The 23,082-nt window shown below is 37.5% G+C and overlaps 1 pseudogene; it reads left to right on the top strand.

The window, feature by feature from the left end:
• LOC102924134 (collagenase 3-like) overlaps positions 1-17,723 on the top strand; it is a 50,352-nt pseudogene extending 32,629 nt beyond the window's left edge.
• The last annotated feature ends 5,359 nt before the right edge of the window (positions 17,724-23,082 follow it).

A 23,082-nucleotide genomic window follows, 5' to 3' on the forward strand; every position in this document is an offset into this window, starting at 1 on the left:
CAGATACCTACTCAACCCAAGAATGATACTAAATGACAATTGAAATTCAATTCTCTTGTGTAGAGTAGATCAAGTGATCTTAAAAATGGTGTGAGTGGCTATCATATCTCTGTGAGTTCAAAGCCAGCCTGGTCTACAGAGTGAGTTCCAGGACAGCCAAAGCAATACAGAAAAACCCTGTCTTGAAAAACAAAACAAAACAAAAACAAAAAAAATAATTTAAAAATAGTGAAGTTCTTTTAAAAATAATAGTAAATTTCTTTTTAGTTGTAACATACAATGTTAATTTCTATGGCAAATTATATGATAATGAGAAGCAAGGTGGGTGGGTGGTACATTCTTGCAGTCCCACTATGCGGGACACTAAGGACAGAGGATGGTAAATTTGAGATCAGCCTTGTAGACATAGTGCAGCTGTGTCTGAGAGGAAAGAGAGAGGGAGGCGCTCAACTTCGACTCTCAGAGAATGTGAAAAACCTGTAGCAAAACTGGAGTCAATGAAATTATCCTTTAATTATATAAACTGGTGCAAGGAATGCTAGCCCTCACGTAAGCACGGCATTGAGCTGTACCATGTACTGGAGTCCAGGAAGGACAGAGATACACTGTGAGGATACACTGCTGTGCAAAATGGGATCGCTGAGAGCATTCTGTCCCTCCTGTGCAGGAGGCTGCATCGGATCACGATGGGGACTAAGGACAGGGGCAAACTCAGGCCCTATGAGTGTCACTTCCGCGTTTATACAACAGGTGAAATGAAAACGTAGTCAAGGAACAAGAGCGCAATCACATTCCCTGTACTGTGTTCATGGGAAGCCAACATTTCTAGACAGGCTTTGTGTCTTCTAAGAACAACCTATTATGAAATAAAAAAGTGCTCATTTAAATTTTGCCAAGCTTGTTTGGTTATATATGATAAACTGTTATGGGATTTGGGATTTTATTCCCATGACTCATTAGTGAAAAAGAAAACAGTAAGATATTGTTCCAATAGAGAAAAAAATGCTGGGGAAGTATTGTGTAAAATCATGGTGCTCTCACATGATTTTTAAATGAAGGAATCAAAAATGATTGAATTTGACTTTTAAACAAAAGAGAAAGGACAAAGGAAAAGAAAGAATCATTATTGATATATAAAATGCTTATCTGTTTCTTTGCTTTGCAGGAAGGGCTTCCCGCTGATGCTTGTCTCTTTATCATCTAATGATGATTTCTGAACTGTAGGTATGTATACATACATACATGCACACACACACACACATATATATATATATATATACTTATGTATGTGTGTGTGTGTCTGTGTGTGTGCATGCTCATGCTCATGTGCTTATCTGTGCTGACTGAACTACTAATTTGGATAACTATACATGCAAACCAATTCTTTTCTTGAGAAACTTGTTGTTGATTTGAATAAAAACAATTTTAATTAAATGTTTGGCAAACTGATAGTGATTATATCATATATTGCTGAAATATAAATAAATGTTAGATTTAGCACGTGCTGTTAACATTAAAGATAATTTTTTCAATGATTTTTAAGTTATTGTACTAAGTTATAATAACAAAAGCCCCCCCATTGCCTATTTAACAAAACTCTATACAAAGAGAAATAATCTAATTATTTTTATTCCTATGGCCAAAACTATGACTAATTTGTCAAAGTGATACTATGGTTAAAAATAATTAACGCTTCATTCAACTTAATAATCAAATAGACTCCATTGTTGGATATTATCTCAATAGCTCCCATCCTAAATAATTTATTAAGTGACAATGATAGACGAGGAGGGAAACCCGATGCAATGTTCAAGACTTGTGTGCTGCGAAGAATCCAGAGAGCTTGTTCTCTATGCTTCCCCTGTAGTTACTGTGAACATCCTTTGCCATAAATCACACTTTACCTGCAGTATATCATCATCATTGTCATCCAAAGACAGTTAGAATCTACCAAACTATAAATTACTACTCAAGAGAAAGTTAGCCACACTGAAAACTATCTTCATATTTCTGAGGTTCTAATGAAAAATTAACCAGATTGTACATGGTTTGAATATTTATTAGGCATTGGAGTGAATGGGTATCAGTCTTCTGTCTTCATTTCTAAAGTGTAGATAAATAATTACTTGATAGGTGCTTCCTACACTTAAGGGACTTTATTGAGAACAGATTTAATTTCTTTATGCCCTCAATATGAATTGTGGGAATGATAGGTAATACAATTTTTCTTTAAAGGGCATTCAAGAACAAAACAAACCAACAATCATGTAAATCCTTAATTCATTCAATTAATTAAAATCTATTGATTCATTAGGGAAAATATGTTACTTGATCTTCAAAATTTAACATTTCTCCCTGAAAGCATTTTTGAGTTCAATGCATAAATTATGTCTTCACTGTACTTACCGGAGAGTACTGTGAATATATGTTTTGCTCATTTAATTCATGAAAATCCTTAAGACAGTGGGAAAAGATCTTTAGATTTTGCTTTTCAGACTCAAGGCAACTGCTATCTGGATTTCAGCCAGTATTTAAGGAAGGAATACAACAAAACAAAGAAAAACAATATGCCCATTTTGATTCACTCTGAACAAGTTTGTGATTAATAATGGGATTCATTTAATGGAAACTCTTAATCTTGACAAATTTTAAATATCTAATAGAACTTGTTATAGAATTTTAATTTTAAAATATGCAGCAGGTGTGAATGTACCTGTGGCTTTTATTGAAACCTATCCTTGTTTTGAATTCATTGGATAGCTCATAAGAAGTGAGCTAATGGAAAAACACAGCTTCAAGATAAAACACTGTATCTTCTTATTACTATTCTTACCTTGATACCAACTTTACAATTACTTAAAAGTTATGTGGATAAAAAGCCAATAATCAGGACATATATGGTGGTTTCTGCCTGCAATCCTATCACTAGGAAGGTTGTAGGATGAATGTGAGTTCAAGGCCTGCCTTGGTTATAAACAACAAGAGATAATAACATTAGTCAAAGGTCAAGACATGAGGCTATATATATAAGCTTATAAAATTGGGTTCTAATAGAACCATAATAAATTTTGCAAAAACCTTATTAATGCAGTGTGGGAAAACTAGTTGTTTCAATAAATAGCCATGAGAATGTTAGGTATTAACACATGAAAAGTTGATATTAAGTTGAAATTAATCATAGGCTTAGATAGAAGAGTTGAACTATAAAGCATGAGAAGTTAAAAGAAAGAGGAAATAAAAAGTGACTCTGAAGCCCGGTGATGGTGGCACATACCTTTAATCCCAGCACTTGCGAGGTTGAGGCAGGTGAATCTCTGTGAGTTCGAGGCCAGCCTGGGCTACAGATGAAGTTCCAGGACAGAGTCCAAAGCCACAGAGCAAAATCTTGTCTCAAAAAACAAAAACAAAACCCAAAACAAAAATAAGTGACTGCTATGGGATGGTCTGTATGTCAAATTGCTCTGATTGGTCAATAAATAAAACAATGATTGGCCAGTGGCTAGGCAGGAAGTATAGGCAGGACTAACAGAGAGGAGAAAAGAAAGAACAAGAAGGCAGAAGGAGTCACTGCCAGGTGCCGCCAGGACAAGCAGCATGTGAAGACACTGGTAAGCCACAAGCCATGTGGCAAGGTATAGATTTATGGAAACAGATTAATTTAAGCTATAAGAACAGTTAGCAAGAGGTCTGCCACGGCCATACAGTTTGTAAGCGATATAAGTCTCTGTGTTTATTTGGTTGGGTCTGAGCGGCTGTGGGACTGGCAGGTGACAGAGATTTGTCCTTACTGTGGGCAAAGCAGGAAAACTCTAGCTACAAGTGATTCTGCATTAGGTAAATATTTTTAAATAGAAATCCCCCAAAGCTATAAATTACATGAGAAAATATGCTATTCTTTACCGGTGCAAAAACAGCACTGATTTGTAAAGTGATGGAGAGTGAAGGAACAAGACAAGTCACAGATCAGAAGAAATACTCGTGAGACATACACCTGATATTAGATTTGCATATGAAGTATATGAAAAATTATTACAGCTTAAAAGGAAAGCATGGCTGAGCCAGGTGGCTCACATCTTTAATACCAGTACTCAAAAGGCAGAGGAAGGCAGATCTTTGTGAGTTAAAGGCCAGCCTGGTCTATCGAGTAAGCTCTACATCAACTAGGACTATACAGTGAATCCATTTCTAGAAAACAAACAAACAAGCAAAGCCCTAAAACATAAAGAACAAAAAATAAAAGAAAAAAATATTTGAACAACCACTTTTTTTTTTTAACCAGAGAAACAAGCAAATGACAAAAATCATTTAAGAATATGCTTTCTCAATATATCTCTTATAGCTGGGCAGTAGTGACTGACTCCTATAATCCCAACACTTGGGAGGCAGAGGAAGGTGGATCTCTGTGAGTTCATGGCAAGCCTGGTCTACAGAGCAAGTTCCAGGACAAGTTTTAAAGCTGTGTAGCAAAACCCTGTCTTGAAAAAAGCAAACAAACAATATATATAACAAGATTCATTGCTCTCCCTCTCCATTCCTCCCCCAAATCATCCTTCTGGAACCCTCATGTTCCTACCTCCCATCCCCTCCCCTTTACTCATCCCTCCCTGTTTACCCAGGAGGTAAACTTTCAACTTTCTGGGGTGACCCATGTGTGTCCCTCTTAGGGTCCTCCTCTTTACCTAGCTTCTCTGGAGTTGTGGATTGTAGCCTGGTTATCCTTTGATAAGATACAGGGTGTTACTCCAATTTTTTTGTGTGTCTATTGAGATTTGTTTTGTTACTGAGTGTGTTGTCCATTTTGGAGAAGGTTCTGTGAGCTGCTGAGAAGAATGTATATTCTTTTGTATTTGGGTAAAATGTTCTATAGATGTCTGGTAAGTCCATTTGTGTCATAACATCTGTTAGTTCCCTTATTTCTTTGTTAATCTTCTGCCTGGTAGACCTGTCCAGTGGTGGGAGAGAGGTGTTGAAGTCTCCCACTATTAGTGTGTGGGGTTTGATGTGTGATTTAAGCTTTAGTAATGTTTCTTTTACAAATGTAAGTGCCCTTGTATTTAGGGCATGAATGTTCAGAATTGAAACTTCATCTTGATGGATTTTTCTTGTGATGAATATGAAATGACCTTATCTATCTCTTTTGGTTAATTTTAGTTTGAAGTCTATTTTGTTAGACATTAGGATAGTTATAGCAGCTTGTTTCTTATCCCAGTAACTCACAAGGCAGTCCCCAACTAAGACCCATAACATTGTTGGAGAGGGTACTTGAACTAGCTTTCCCCTGAACTCAGATTGGTGTCTACCCTGATTGTCATCATAGAACCTACATTCAGTGACTCATGGAAGCAGATGCAGAGACCCACAGCCGAGCATATGTCCAAGCTCCTGGAATTCAGTTGAAGAGAAGGAGGAAGGATTATAGGATCAAGGGGATTCAGGATCATGATGGGAAAAACCACAGAGATAACTGATCCAAGCTAGTAGGAGCTCAAGGACTCTGGACTGACAGCTGTGGAGCCTGCATGGGACCATACTAGGCCCTCTGAATGTGGTTGACAGTTGCGTGGAGTTAGGTGTTTGTGGGTCCCCTGGCAGTGGGACCAGGATTTATCCTGGGTACAGGAACTGGCTTTTTAGCACCCATTCCCTATGGTGCGATGCCTTACTCAACTGTGATGCAGGGGTATGGGGCTTGGTCTGGCCCCAACTTGATATGCCAGCCTGTGTTGGTTACCCAAGGGAGGCCTTACTCCCATTGAGGAGGAGGTGGGGTTGGATCTGGGGGAGAAGCAGGGAGCAGAAGAAAGAGAGGGAGAGGAAACTGGTTTGTATGTAAAATGAAAAAAAAATATAATAAAAAGGTAAAAAAAACTACAAGTGAAAAGGGTATTAAGGTAGAAGAAAGAAAAAAAGAATACAATTAACAAATGTAAGTAAAAGTCTTGTGTGATCTTACTGGGCAGGTATTAGGAAGGCTAATATTTTTAAAGGGCAATGCCCAATGCCCCTTACAATTAGGAGCAATTAAAAATATTTGATATTCAGAATGCTGCAAGCAGGAGAAATGGCCTTCTCCAGGGAAGAACATACCAAGTCCAATACCAAATGACCAGCCCTAAAAATAAACATAGAAGTGGCAATGTACAGACTTAGCAAGTTGTACTTAATCATGATTATAATATACATATATGCATATAACATATTTTATGAAAAAATAGGATATAAATATGAATAGAACATGGAGGGGTATATAAGAAGGTTTCAGGGGAAGGAAAGGGAAGGAAAATATGATGTAATTATGTTATAACCTCAAAGTTAAAAGAAATAATTAGAAGAGTAGTTTATAACCCTTCCATACTACTCTTAGTTCTTTCTTAGAGAAATGGAAATATGTGTTGACACAGAGGCCTGCATGGAAACAATCTTACCATATTTATTATTAGTAGTAAAAAAAACATGCAAATGATCTTTAGACAAATTTTAGTATATTCATTTAATAGAATATTATTCAGCTGAAACAAAGATCATTTTCATATTAAAGAGGGATTGTTGTCCTAGCTTGTCCTCTTGGTATTTGAGAGCTGATATCAGGAGTATCGAAAGTTCAAGATCATCCTCAGCTACCCAGTGAATTATGGGCCAACTTGGGCTACTGGGTAGGCCATCTCAAGAAAATAAACACCTTATTAATTTCTTAATATATCTAACAGCACAAATAAATCAGCCAAAAATTGTTAAGTAGAGGAAAGCAAAATACTGCATATTACATGATAATGGATATTCATCCTAGCAAAGTCAAACTTTATAGGGACAGAATATAGAAGAATGGTTTGTCAAGAATTTTAGGATGGGAGCAGAGAATTGACTGAGAAAATACACAAAAAATGATTTGTGTAAGATAGTATGTTCTATATCCTATATAACTGTGTTTTAGAACCGAATACATCTGTCAAAACTTGAAACTATATAAATAAAATATCAGACACACCATATCATCATTAGCAGCATATCCTTAGCTGGCATAATGAACTTTGTCCAGCTACCCTATAGTAGTGAAATATATCCCCACCCTGATCCTCCTTATATGGCTTAACTTTTAATTAATTTCAGAGCACTTACAAGTTTATGCTATTAATTTATTCATTTATTTAATTTATACACCACATCTTCTGCTAGAATCGATCTTTTAACACAAATACAAGTAGATGTGACCTAGCTTCTCCATATATAGTAGACTGACTATTGTAAAATCAGTCTTTCTTTATGATTTTACCCCAAACCCAAGAGAAAATTCTAGCTCCTTGTCACAGCTTACTTTTGAGGGAAATAAACATTTATTCATTTCTTTCAGATGAATAAAATTTGGCTCATAGAACAAATCTGGTCTGAACACCCTGTGTATAGGACACTAAAGGTAAAAATGCCTCTGCTACATTTTTAATTATCATAATAAATAAAGAAAGATGACACAGAGGAGGAGAAGAAAGAATATATGACAGATAATGGATGAGATAAAAAAAAATCCTGAAATACTTATATTTCTTATAGGAAAAACAGTATGTTAACTCCTGACCAAATGATTTCCAAGGGATAATGGACCTAGCCCCTCACAGATACACAAATAATATATTTATTTGTATCTTATTTACTCCACTTATATATTATACTCCACTTATAGCAAGTGCACAGAATACTCAGAATCATACAGAGAAAGCAGTATGGTGCTTACTCCAAACTGAAGAGAGAGAAAAATTGTTGTATTGTTAAAGTTTCAACTTAGTAATTTGAGAAGGATTCTGAAGGTGGGTGGTGGAGATAGTTGACCAGCAATAGGAGTTTCTTTGGGTCCAGGAATAGTATAGTAACAATGGTTAAGGAAATAAATTTTATGGATGTATATTTAGCTACAAAAGCTTTTGAAAAATTATTCCAAAGTAGCCTGGCTACCATGACAATAAAGAGAAAGGGGGAAAAAAGGAGATCTTAAATGTCCACATGTATTAAATCTCTACAAAGAAACATCCGGTAGCATGATATCTGATAATGGCCTTTAGAGGAAATTGCTTATTAGTGACTTAAAGGGAGCCATGACATCTCTTGAATTACTTGCATTGTATCCTCTTGCACCTGGGTTTTCTTTGGAGGTCACCCTCCCCAACATTATCTAGAGTTGACCCTGTTGAGCTCCAGAGCTCTGATGAGCTCATTGCCTAAGGTGGTGTAGGTTTTAAGACTACATTGCAAAGGAGTCGAGCTGTCACAGAAGAAAGTGCAGGAGTGTATTTATGTCTTCATGTAATCCATACATTTCTACTTTATGAACTTAAATTTCTCCAGGGAGTGACACAAATTCACATAATGTTCCTATGTGTTACAGTTTGTATTTTGATCTCTGCTTTAGCTGACAGAGGTTTTAATAATAACCAGAATACTCCCCAGTGAATGTACACATATATACATTGAAAAAAATTACCATAGTAATTCAAGTTAAAGTATGCAATTTCTTACTCAAAATTATTTTGTATTTCATTTGCTCTTATTATCACTAAAATATGAGTTTTCAATTTTTAAGTGTACTAGCTCTGGCCTTCCTGTGGCTTGTTTTTTGATGAGTCACCAATGAGTTGCCACCTTGAATATTCTTGATTAATTCTCCACAGGCATGAGCAATACAAAGGGTTTTCTTTTAATACACTCATATACACAATATGCAATAATAATTTATGTAATAATGGAATAACTTTCAATATCATTCTAATAGAGAGGTAAATGACTTAGTGCAAATCAGATTGATAGGGGAGTTTGTAAGTAGAGCACCACACTGAGAGCAGCAAGAGTTGTTCCAAGTATGCCCAATGAGCCCAGCAGATTATATGGAATAAACATGGGTGGGCGCATTGTATGAGTTGAATTCTTTGGCTCTGGGAACCAAAGCTCTCATGGAGCAGGTGGTGAAGGCTATTCTCAAGCTCTCATCACCATCAGAAGTTCCTGCAGGATCTACACCAACATTTGCTGGTTCCTCCAGGCTTTGCATCACTGTCATAGGTGGACACGGCCACATAGTGTGTTGATAAAACAGGGGGTAGTAAGGTCAGCTATATGATCACTGTAGGTGGTAATAGTTTAGAATTCTTGAAAAGTAAAGTCTTTCCTGGGGTCAATGCTCACATTAATGTTTAGTTCCTATGCTTAATAACAAAGTCAACTTAGTGTTTCCACATCTCCTCTTGCTGTTAGCTGGAGATTCAGCTAGTGACTGAGGTGACCAGATACTCTTAGACATTTTTATAGCAACTCTGCACATTTTCTTCCAGGGATTTGTCTACTACATTCCTCAAGATTACATTTATATTGCCTAGTGACTAAATCATAGGGCATTTGAGGGTACATCTGTTTATATGTTGCTTGTTTTAAGAAAGTGAGTTGATTTAGTTTATTTTTATTTTTATTTTTTTATTTTGGTTTTTTGAGACAGGGTTTCTCTGGGCAGCTTTGTGCCTTTCCTGGAACTCACTCTGTAGCCCAGGCTGGCCTCGAACTCACAAAGATCTGCCTGCCTCTGCCGCCCGAGTGCTGGGATTAAAGGCGTGCACCAACACCGCCCGGCTTAGTTTAGTTTTCTTTTTGAAGTTAGCTTAGTCTGGCTAGCTTTGTCACTGTTCATGACTAAGTATAGAAATAAGATGCACTTCTGCTGCTAGGTAGAAGATGATCAATCTATTGAAATAAACCTTACCTTAAAATAGTCCATTGAAACTGAAAAATAAAACTTTCCAGACACTAAAATATGTTAATATAAATATTTAATTCCTACAAAGGCAAGATGGAAATATTCTTCATTGTTAATGAAGAACTGGTTCCTAAGCATCTCTGTGAATACTGAAACTTTGAGCAGACAGTAGAACAATATTCACAGATAAATCGGAAATGTGTCTGACATCAAAGAAATTACAAAATGGAACAATGACCATGTTGAAGGAAAAGAAATTAACCATGTGATATGAGAACACAGATGACTTTTAAAATGTAGATTCATGGCAAGACTGTTTAGGATAGTGTAAGATTTTATAGATTTTATTTAGTGGAGAGTTATTAAATTTTTAGAAAATTGGAAAAAGTTGACTTGATATCTTAAATATTTAAACCTCAGTGATGTGTGGTTCAATGTTTAACAACATGCTACCAGGGAGATAAGGGACAGGGTCAGTGGAGAATAATCAATGTGAAAGTGTACTCAGCATAGCCAAATACAAGCTACCAGTGTAGGACTAGGGATTTTGATGTTGTGAAGAGATGCTCCATTTGGCTGTCTGTAACTGTAAGAAAAAATGCAATGTCTCCTTGGGTGTTTTTACTTCCTTAGAATTTGCAAGGTTCTTTACCTTATTCTGACACTTACTCAGCATAGTACCACTGTTCTTCCTTGGCCCTTGTTCTAAGTCCTATTTTCCTGATTTGTGCTTTTCAATACAGCAGGCCACCAACAATTTTTGCTTCTTGACCACCATGGAAGTGATCTGAATATTTAATTTTCCTTAACTTTAATTCATTGAGTTTTAAATTGTTTTATTTATTTATTTATTTATTTATTTATTTATTTATTTATTTATTCTCTGTGTGTGTACATGTCCATGTAACACAGGCACATGTATAGCACAGTACATGTGCAGAGATCAGAAGAAAACTCTATGGAGTCACTGTTTCCTGCCTCCTTGTGGGATCTAAGGGCTGAACTCCAGTCACTGGGCATAGGCAGCACTGTTACCCCCTGAGTTACCTGGGTGGTACTTAGTGAATTTTTAAAACATGAAATATGACCATTGTAAAAAGTTGGAGTTAGTAGCAATCAACTCAGCTAGGCAACTGCTTTCTTTTCAACTATAAGTTTCATGAACTCTGAAGATCAATTATTTCCAGTAGAAATGTAGAGTTGAAATTGAAATACGTTGTGTGTAGAAAAGCCACATTGGACATGTAAGACTTAGCATGAACAAAAGAAGGCATAACATCTGGAAATGAGTGTTTCAAAAAATTGATGAATTGTTGAAATGTTTGTAGCTGGAGCATTTCTATGTCCACCCAGCTCCCACAGCCACTCAGACCCAATTAAACACACAGAGACTTATATTACTTATAACCTCTATGGCCGTGGCAGGCTTCTTGTTATCTAGTTCTTACATCTTAAATTAACCCATTTCTATAAATCTATACCTTGCCATGTGGCTCATGGTTTAACAATATCCTTACATCTTGTTTCTCATGGCAGCAGCAGCTGGCAGCATCTCCTGCCTCAGTCTTCTACTCCCAGAATTCTCCTCTCTTTGCCCCATCTATACTTTCTGCCTGGCTACTGGCCAATCAGCACTTTATTTATTAACCAATCAGAGCAACACATTCACAGCATAGATAACATCCCACAGCAAATGTTGAATCAAATATTAATTTTAAATAGAATCAGATATTAGAGTAATATGTATGTCAGTAATTTACTCTTTGAAAATACAGCTGCTGAATAAAGATATTTATATAAATGGATTGGATCTATTTTATTTTATATTTTCACGAATGTGTAAATTTTTCCTACATGTGTACCTATACACCAGGTATGTGCCTGGTGCCCACCAGAGGCCAGAAGATGTCCTGGAACTGGAGTTACAGATGGCTGTGAACTGCTATGTGAGTGCTACAAATTGAACTGGGGTCCCCTGCAAAAGTAAGCAGTGATCTAATTGCTGAGCCATCTCTCCTTCTCTGGATTGTATTTCTATCAGTGATGATCTTGACTCTGACCCTCAATCCATGATCCACTCACCCCAGCATTGACATTAAAAAATGCAATGTCATAGGGCCATCTGTTAGCCTATAAATATAAGCTTAGCTTTAATAGGTTCCCTGTGAGCACATTAAATCTTGGAAACATTAATTTTGACAAAGGTCAGATTGCAGTTTGACACATTCCCCTTCCAGCTATCTTTCCCATTACTGCTCTACCTAAAACACATGGAGCCTTGCTTGGGAGTTGTAAGTGATACAAGTCCTTCCTTATCAGACATATACATGGCCTCGCTGTGGTTTCTGCACAGGCCCCTTCATCTACTACTTTAGATAGTTATCACTCAGGTCTTTGCTGTTCTCTACAAACACTTTTCTGTTTCTGCCATGTCTTTTCCTAGTCTACATGGGAACATATTCTTGTTCAGAACCATTATCCATACTTTTAAATAGTGTAAAAGGAAAACTGCAAGTCCTTTCATATTGAGGAGCCCTTTATTAGAGCCACTGAATGATTGCTTAGAATTTTGTGGAGTTTTTGTTTGTTTGTTTGTTTATTTTCTAAGACTTATCCTGTTGTTTGGCTGAACCATTATTTAGCAATTAATGACTCAGACCCGCTGAAACTACATGGTAATTTACATGTTTGTGACTAGTCACTGTGACAATGATTTTTTTATCTAATGAAAAGATGACTGTAAAGTTTGTACATACCTACATGGAGAAGATTAACGTTTTGCCCTTTGATTTTGTCTGTCTAGTGTGATATCACTGTCATATCTTCTTTCTTTAATTAAATAAGCTTCTTTTCATTTTTCATTCTTTGAACATCTTTACTAAGGATTTTCTGAAGTTGTGAATGCTGGTCCACCACGTGGGCATTCTCACTGCCCCCAGCCATTGAATGTCTGTTACTCTCCTGTTTCCTTACATCTTTCTTTGTTTTGTTTTGTTTGTTTTCTTTTCTAGAACCTGGGAACTTTAGTTCTTACATTGTAACAACTGTGGGCACTAATTCCATCCCATATCGGAAATGTATTTCTAATTTGTTTGGCTAATAATTTAATGAGACCTATTTTCCTCACAGTGTGACACTAGAGTCACTTCCGAGGATGGGCTTGTGGCCAGGACATGGTAGTAGTAGACCTTCCTTGGATTGTCTCCTTACTGGATCTCGGCTCACCCCTCTGCCTCCTTTGACATCCCACTGGTTTCTAGGTTCAGGTTTATCCCCATCAAGTACTTGAACCAGGAGGTGCTCTGTGCTTTGATTTAAATATGGGCCCTCGTGTAGGAAAAGATTTTGAGGTTTGTTCTGAGCTACAAGGTCCTTCTGAGCTGTCTATTCTCTGGTAAATATCTGACTTACACTTCTGCTTATTCACATGGAGCTCTGATCCCTCTTTTTTATTTTATAATTTAATTTAATTTTACATATCAGCCGCGGATTTCCCTGTCCTCCCTCCTCCCGTGGCCCCCCTTCCCCCAGCCCACCCCCCATTCCTATCTCCTCCAGGGGAAGGACTCCCCTGGGGATTCAGCTCAGCCTGGTAGATTCAGTCCAGACAGTTCCAGTCCCCTCCTCCCTTCACCCAGGCTGAGCAAAGTGTCCCTGCATAGGCCCCAGGTTCCAAACAGCCAGCTCATGCACTAAGGACAGGTCTGGGTCCCACTGCCTGGGGGCCTCCCAAACAGCTCAAGCTAATCCTTCTACTTGCATACTGCCAGAAAGACTATGGACTTCAAGAGTGACTTCCGGGGTGAACTTGATTGTACTCTGTTGTATGGTAATTTCTTTTTGCGGAAGAGGGTACTCCTTTGCTGCTTCAGACTCCTTTTCCTATTGGTAAAAATCTCAGAGCCATGTTTTGACAGAGGATATCAAGGACACTGGAGTGACCTTCTCTTGGAAAGATGTTCTGATTATGAGAAGAGACAGGCAAGTATAGTGACACACACTCTCATATTCCTTATTTACACACGGTCACTGCAACTGGAAGGGGCTGGAATATGACTCCACCTTAGACAGGGGCCACCCATACCTTGTGGGTAATGACCTAAGCCCCAATTCAGGAAATTCCCCCAGTCAAGTTTGACCAATCAGCCAAACAGTTTTAGAACCTGACCCTCTTGGGCAGAAGGTCTCAGAGTTACAGGATACAGCTGTTACTGACCATCCTTAACCAAAGCTAGTCCTGGGGCCAACCCAGCCCAATTAACACACGCCTCGTGTAACTGTGCCCCGACTGCCCAATAGAAACTGAGATACTTTGAATTTCCCAAGGCCTCCTTTAAAAGGCCAGCACCTTTGTCCCTGGTTGTCATCGCCATTTTGGGTGAATGATTGACCCCTGCAAGCTGGCTGTTGCTGCAGAATAAACTCTTCCTGCTTGTACACTGAGTCTGAAGTCTTCCTTCAGCAATCCCCCGACGCTTAGGAAACTTAGAAGATTTTCTTCAGAGCTGTGTTCCTCTGTGCTCTTAGAACAGTTTCAGAGACTTTAAAAACTGATGAATTTTTTTTACTTTTTAATCTATTTTATTTATTATTCTTTTGTGTGGGGACATGTACATGTATACGATGGACAGCGAGTTTGTACATGCCACAGTGCAGTATGAATGTCAGGGGATAACTTTCTGGAGTCGGTTCTCTCTTTTCACCTTCATGTAGGTTTCAGTATCAAACTTAGTTTCGTGGTCCCATGAGGCCAACACTTTATCCACTGTTCTGTCTCATTATCCCTTAAATAATTTAATCTTTTTTTTTTCAAAAGCCATTTTTGTTTGTTTGTTTCCTTGCTTTATAAATCTCATCCTAGCATTCTGGAAACAGATTGCTAACCCTGATTCTGAACTCATCATACTGAATGATGTACTTTAAAAGTAAAGATATCCTTTCTGTTGGTTTCCATAAAACTTTATTTTTTTTCCAATGGCTATGGAAAATATTGGCTATTAGAAAGGTTCTCTTATTCACAATTTAAAAAAATATTTGATGCATTTGTTCTTCATGTTTAAAAACCTAGTAGCAGGATTATGCTTTGGCATTATGATAAAGCATGCACAAGTTCCATTATGTTCTGTGTTCTTTTTTGTTTATTATTTAATCTTTGGTGTTGCTATGTCAATGCTTATTAAGCCACCTGAACTTTTCTTGTGAAGAGGATATCCTGATTCTTCCTGCAGAATACAACAATCTTGCTATCTGCTAACTTAACCTTGTTCAAAGTGTAATTGCTTTTATCGCACACTGTGGTAACCGTACACCTACTTCTGTTTATGCTGATGGCATGCGATGTTAGAGATTATAACACACTGAAGTAACAGTACACCTATGTCTATTTGTGCTGATGCAATGTGATGTTAGAGATAATATTATGGTCATACTGCTTTGGTTACCTTTTAATCCAAGTTCCCAACTTTTGTTGTATTTCATCTATATTGCTATATTTGCCCTTTCTGTGAACTGTCTAAAATAATATTTGGAGGAGTTATAAACACAGGGTTATAAATTCAATTGGATCAGTGATACCCTCTCTGGGACCTAATTTCCTCATTTATAAAATGATGGAGGTGAACAAGGCCAGAGACCACAGTCTGCTCATCTCTTCCTTAACAAAGTTTTGATATATTACCTTGGCTAAAAAAAAAAAAAATCTTTCTTTAAATTGCTTGAACAGATATCTTCTTTTCTTCAAGAATGACAAATAAAAGAAAAGAAGGAGTTGAAGAGGAAATCATTTCGGTTCTGAGATACACACATATAAAAACCAGCTGAGTCACAAGACTAAAAATGCACATAATAGCAATACTGAACTCTGAATTTTAATTGTATAGCTATCCAGCACCAAACTGTGTGCAGCTGATTGACTATTTTGCCGCTTACTCTGAGTTTAGAATGATGCTTTCAAACACTTCTATGCAATTGTTTCAAATATTCAATTAGTAAATCCACACCTAGAAGAAAGCAGTGAAGTAAGGGTAGGTCAACCCTACTGTCGGTGTCTGTGGAGGTCATTGTGGAAGCCCGAGTGTCTGCAAAAGGCTGAAGGACTCATTCCCTATTATTAAGAGAATAAAACTTCTTTATAAACTTAGACATTTTAAAAAATTTCTTAGTGAGGTGAATATTCTTCCCACAGGTAGCTAGCTGGGAAGACACATTTAAAAACTTTAATACATAGATCATATGCTATTTACTGTAAAAGATGGAACACTTAATCCCTTTAATAACCATTATCTTTCTCCAACAATATCGGGGCCAACTACATATGGTGGGCTGTGCTCATCATCAGAAGCTCATCATGTTTACGGTGTCCACCCGAAGGAAATCAGGATTTTACAGGATGAATCTGGATCTTTGTAACACTAAGAGTTCTGTTTCCATTTTAACACTGTTTTATTTAACTAGTATGGCATAGTAGCTGGACCTCCATTTGAAGCATCTTTTGAAAAAGACCCCCTTAGTTAAGTTTTCTAGTTCAAACTTTATGTTCAGGATTTTATTCATTTGCTTTAACTTTGTAATAATTTGAGTTTTCATTAAAATTAAGCATTATATTTGATGGATAATTCTTTAAGACTATGTGTAAATCTAATATGTATACTATAGCTATCGTGTATATATATATATATATATATATATATATATATATATATATATATATATAATTTAGATAAAGAGATGGAAAGATATTGGAATTCTGAAAAAGTATGCAGTGACCTCCACAGTTGATAGGTCCCGAGAAATGCAAGTCTTTCTTCAGCCTAGAAGTGACTGGCAAACTTGATGATCCCACCTTATACATCATGAGAAAACCAAGATGTGGAGTCCCTGATGTGAGTGAATACAGTGTTTTCCCTCAAATGCTCAAATGGTCCCAGATGAACTTAACTTACAGAATTGTGAACTATACTCCTGATATGCCCCATTCTGAAGTGGAGAAGGCCTTCAAAAAGGCCTTCAAAGTCTGTTCTGATGTGACACCTCTGAATTTCATCAGAATCCGTGATGGAACTGCTGATATCATGATATCTTTTGGAACCAAAGAACTTGGTGACTTCTACCCATTTGATGGACCTTCTGGTCTTCTGGCACATGCCTTTCCTCCTGGACCAAAGTATGGAGGGGATGCCCATTTTGATGATGATGAAACCTGGACGAGCAGCTCCAAAGGCTACAACTTGTTTATTGTTGGTGCCCATGAGCTTGACCACTCCCTAGGACTGGACCACTCCAAAGACCCAGGAGCCCTGATGTTTCCCATCTATACCTACACTGGAAAAAGCCATTTCATGCTTCCTGATGATGATGTTCAAGGAATCCAGTCTCTCTACGGTCCAGAAGATGAAGACCCCAATCCTAAACATCCCCAAACCCCAGAAAAATGTGACCCAACCTTATCCTTTGATGCCATTACCAGCCTCCGAGGAGAAACCATGATCTTTAAAGACAGATTCTTCTGTCATCTTCACCCTCAGCAGGTTGAGGCAGAGCTATTTTTGACAAAATCATTTTAGCCAGAACTTCCCAACCATGTGGATGCTGCATATGATACATCCCATGACCTTATGTTCATCTTTAGCGGTAGAAAATTCTGGGCTCTCAATTGTTATGACATTCTTGAAGGTTATCCCAAGAAGATATCTGACCTGGGATTTCCAAAAGAGATAAGAGGATAAGTGCTGCTGTGCACCTTGAGGACATGGGCAAGACCTTCTTCTTCTCCGGGAGCCAGGTGTGGAGATATGATGATGCTAACCAGACTATGGATGAAGTCTATCCCCGACTCATAGTAGAAGAATTCCCTGGAATTGGTGATAAAGTAGATGCTGTCTATGAGAAAAATGGCTATATCTACTTTTTCAATGGGTCCATACAGTTTGAATACAGTATATGGAGTAACCGCATTGTGTGAGTCATGCCAACACATTCTTTATTGTGGTGTTAAGCATCTTTTCAAAGCTGTTACTTAACTCCTGGAGAGCATTTGGGATGACAATTTCAGATGTGTGTGTGGGGTTGGGAGACAACGGAAAGCTTAGTTCTGGGAACAGGCTTCAGTAAGCTATCTTTGAGCATGCAGTAACTATATGACTATTCGTGGCTGGAACCACATTGAAGAATTTTAAAGTAATGAAATTGAGAACCCCAAGGATCACCTGATTCTTGGGTGCTATGAAAAACAAGATTGATATTTTCCACAGCAAACATGGGATCCATCTGTTGATGAGAGTGAACATAATTATTAATATATTTATAAAAATTCCTAAAAGTAATAAGATAAATCATATTTATATAACTGTAAATTGTCTTTACAAAAAGATATAAACTTACACAAACATGGAAATTTGGGGGAGTGCATGGTAGCCACAGGGGAACACAGATAGAGGGAAGTGCCTGTAAAATACACAAGCAGACAACTTTTCAAAGGAGTGATTTGGGCTTTGCACTGTGAATATTCAGATTTAAACCCATTTTCACATAAACACTAAGAAAATATCAAAGTCACTACAGGAAGGGGATAACAGCCACTTTAAGTATAGATGGCTTTGCATTAGGCTTAATTTTCATTTTGGGTCATCACTCAAGGACTGTGCACATTGATAGAAGAGAAAACACAAGGGTATTCTCTTTTTATTAAAGGATTTCAGGTCTTTAAAAGGCCATAGAGTAATTAAAATTAAAATTGTTATAAAACACCTAAGCAATAGCATAGCTTTTTCATAAATTATTTGATTATTTGAGAATAAAACAAGTGTTTCAACCCTATTTATCTACCTAATTGTTTTCATTACCCCATTTTGATGCATGGACTCTTTCTAATGACTTACATGACAGGGAGCAAGGCAGACATAGTGAGTAGCAGTAGATCTGCTAGGATGGCCAGAATAAAGGCCGTGTCAGCTGGCCGGTGAGCTTCTGCCTTGTTTGTTAATTCCTCATTGCTTATTTAGTGTCTGACACTGGGCAACTACTGATATGTGGCGGTCACCAAGAAAACAATGATTTTGCTGAGGGATGGTGTTTATCACACTGGGGCAGTGGAATAGAAGTGTGTATTTGCACAATGTGTTAGACTGTGTTTATGTTGTTTCTAATTAAAAAATGTGTTTTCAGCTGAAAGAAAAAAGAGATGGAGAGAGAGAAGGGTCTGATAAACTGTAGCATGAAAAGACTATATGCAGAACTAATGATTTTTTTTCTTGTTTTTTTTGAGACAGGGTTTCTCCGTGTAGTTTTGCTGCCTGTCCTGGGTCTCCCTCTGTAACCTAGGCTGGTCTAGAACTCACAGACATCCACCTGGCTCTGCTTCCTGAGTGCTGGGATTAAAGGCGTGTGCCACTGCCAATGGCCTCAGAACTAATGATTTAACATTTGTGTTTCTTGATTCAAATAATATATAAAATATTCTGGTCAGTCGTTAGTGGAATAAAACTTTTGAGGTGTCATCTGTGTCCTTTGGCTCCGCATGAGCCTCCATTTCCGAAATTCCCTCAGGGGCAGACAACTGGTTAGGTTTCAGAGAGAGAGTAACAAGACAGAAAACAACAAACAAATGAGAACAACATGAAGCCCTCCTCAATCTCTGGCTTTACTTGCAAAACCTTGAACCCTTTGTTCTATAAGAAATTCAAATGCATGGAAGGAGCAAGGGAGGTCGTGTGAGGTGCTTTGGATGACTGATTGATAAATAAAACACTGATTGGCCAGTAGCCAGGCAGGAAGTATAGGCGGGACTAACAGAGAGGATAATTGAGAGAACAGGAAGGCAGAGAAGGAGATGCTGCCAACCGCCGCCATGGCAAGCAAGATGTAAGGTACCAGAAGGCCATAGACTAATAGACATGGGTTAATTTAAGATAGAAGAATTAGATAGCAAGAAGCCTGCCACGGCCATACAGTTTGTAAGCAATATAAGTCTCTGTGTGTTTACTTGGTTGGGTTTGAACAGCTGTGGGTCTGGAGGGTGAGAGAGATTTGTTCTGACTGTGGGCCAAGCAGGACTGGAAAAAACTCTAGCAACAGTGAGGAGAAAAGCATTTCTATATATGATAAATAAGAGTGGAAGGTTACTAGAGAATGGCACATAACTGTCTCAGGTTTTTTTTTTTTTTTTTGGTTTTTCGAGACAGGGTTTCTCTGTGTAGCTTTGTACCTTTCCTGGATCTCACTCTGTAGGCTGGCCTCAAACTCACAAAGATCCACCTGCTTCTGCCTCCTGAGTGCTGGGATTAAAGGTGTGCACCACCACCACTCAGCCCTGTGTCAGTTTTAAGAGGTATTAAGAACAAAACAGAAGAAATAGGTATGATGCTTAGGTAAGAAGTGCTACTTTGGCACTTCTTGGGTTTTGTTTTATTGTTAGACATGTAGGCAGAAAGGGATTTTAAAATCCAGATTTTTTTAAAAAAGAAATGGAAATTTTAGCACTGGAGATGTAGGTCATTGCATGTGCAAAACTCTGGGTTAAATCCCCAACATTCCATAAAGCTAGGCATGGCAGTGCACACAAGTAATCCCAGAAGAATGAAGGTAGAGGCAGGAGGATCAGAAGTTCCTAGTAATGGGTGCAGCTCCCCCTCATATATAGAGGATACCATCTCACCATAGAACTTGTAGTGTCCCAGCTTTCCATGCACACCCACTTCCAACATGTTCCCTGCCCTTAGGAGTAGTGGTTGTATGTATATAAATTGGGTTGGGCTCACCCTGATCAGTTTTCACTGCATTTAGACCAGTTTGTGGATTCCTGAAATACTGTCCATCTGTTTCAAAACAGAGCTTCTTTGATGAAGAGTGAGAGCTATACTTAATCTGAATGTATATGGATAAGTATTTAGAATGCAGTTAGGAATTACAATGGCTTAGGAAAATGCCAATAGTAGGTTCTCCTTTAGGGTCCACAATCTCACCAGGCATGGATAGTTAGGTTTACAGTGCCAGGCATGATTTCCCCCATGTTGAGTGAGTCTTAAGTCCAATTAGACAGCTCTTGGTTATGCAAAGATTGATGTATCTATATTGTATCCTTGGGTATATCTTGCTGTACTCATCGCTGCTTTGATTTTTAGGTTTTCAGATGGATAGGACTAGTAATTGCTTTTCTCCCTGGACAGCTGGCATAGCAGCTTCAGATACTGTGGAAGCTAGTCTTGATGAAGGAAGCTTTTTGGTCAATTTGAGCTCAAGTAGTCCACATCATGTATGAGAAGTGCATAGCATCTTCAGCAATAGCGTCTTACCTCCAAGTTATGGAAGCAATCAAGAGGAACGGCAGCAGCCCACATTATTTGTTTTATACATATTCACTATGAATTTTAATAAGACGACTAAAGCTTTGTACAAGTTAAGTGAGATTAGGTCTTGATAAAATATAATTAGTGAGAGCAAAACAAGTTTATCTGAATTTTAAAATGCTGTATCTAAGATATTTATAACTTGTTGCTTATATATACTGTTCTTATTTTTCTCTTCCTACATAAGGAATGACTCTGGGTAATGTAGTAGCTGGAAGTTTTCCTATGTCCCAGCTGGTGGTCGGTCAGGACAAATTTCTCCCACTTGAGTCCCTCAAGTAAACACACAGAGGCTTATATTATTTATAACTGTCTGTCCATTAGCTCAGGCTTATTACTGACTAGCTCTTACACTTAAATTAAACCATAATTCTTATCTATGTTTAGCCACATGGCTTGGTCCCTTTTTTTCAGTTCTGCCTTGTCATCTTGCTTCCTCTGTGTCTGGCTGGCGACTCCTGACTCAACTTTCCTCTTTCTAGAATTCTCTTTGTCTGCTTATCCCACCTATACTTCCTGCCTGGCTACTGGCAAATCAGCTTTTTATTTATTAACCAATCAGAGCAACACACATTCACAGTGTACCGAAAGACATCCCCCATCACAGGGTAATGTGTTCAATCTAAGAATATATTTTTGTTTTAAGGTAATTTGAAGTTTCATGTATTGAAAGGACAAAATAAGCCTATAATGGCATAATGATAAATCTTTTAAAAGTGCCCATTCAAAAGTAAAAATGCTGATATAAGACATGAACAAAGTTACAGAAATTAATGTAAGGACTATTTCTGACAAAAAGCCACATGCCACATGATACATGGGAGAAAATGTACCTGGAAGAAAAAAGAAAAAACAAATCATGAAATAAAAACAAAAATACAAATGCAAAATATTGATGACAATTATTTTCTTTCTATTATACACACACACACACACACACACACACACACACACACATACACACACGCACACACTGTTTGATGCTTCTTTGAGAGCTATTGGATTCCTAGAATAATTTTCCAGTTAGTATACAGAACTTATTAACTATTTAAATTTTTTTCTCTAATTCTCCTACCTAAGTTTTAAGAATGTTTTGTCTGAAATAGTACTTGAACTTTTCTTGTAAGGCTAATGTTAATGAATAAAAAATGTGTTATGCAGATATTAAAAACCCCTAATCTATGAGCTAAGCAGTTTACTGGTTGTGTTGGCTGTATTGATTATCATGCATGGGATCTTCCCAGAAGACATGAATGTTCAAGGGTTTGGGAGGAGTTGAGTGGTCGAATACCTGCAGAGCACATATGAGACCATGGGTTCCCTTCACAGCACCATGAGAAAAGTAACAAAATAAAATGGACTTGTAGCTTTAAGGTTGTAATTAATATATATATATATATATGTGTGTGTGTGTGTGTGTGTGTGTGTGTGTGTGTGTGTGTGTGTGTGTGTATGTACTCAGCCATAAACTAACAAATACTGCTGTGGAATGATGTAAACTAACTGAATTGTGTGATACTTAAGAAGGACGAGTAATGGTTTGACCAGTCAAATTTATCATGATTCACAGGTGGTAGTCATCATTCAATTACTCTTTTCCCTTCACCAATTTTTGTAGTATAATGTCTTGTTATTCTTTCATTTCAGATTGGTTTTTTACATTGGTTCTTTCTCTGTTATAAATTACTTATATGCACATGCATTCCTTCTATATCAAAGTAAAATCTTTTCTATTTCATTGTCATTTTTATTTGTATGAACTCCTATTTCAATTGTTGATTTTTTAAAAAATCTGTTCCTATTCTTTATAGTTTAATTTATTAGTTTACATTTTTAACAATTTTACACACCTTTATATTACTGCATATAGTAAACTTAAATATTTTGTGTTATTCTGCATTTTACACACCTGAAGCCTAACTTTGATCAAATTATATCACCAGCAACAGTGACACAATGGATAGAAGGGATATAAGACATGGACATGCAGAGTGGGATGCCCATCTGTGT

The sequence above is a fragment of the Peromyscus maniculatus genome, chromosome 12, assembly GCF_049852395.1.
Source record: "Peromyscus maniculatus bairdii isolate BWxNUB_F1_BW_parent chromosome 12, HU_Pman_BW_mat_3.1, whole genome shotgun sequence".
Lineage (NCBI taxonomy): Eukaryota > Metazoa > Chordata > Mammalia > Rodentia > Cricetidae > Peromyscus > Peromyscus maniculatus.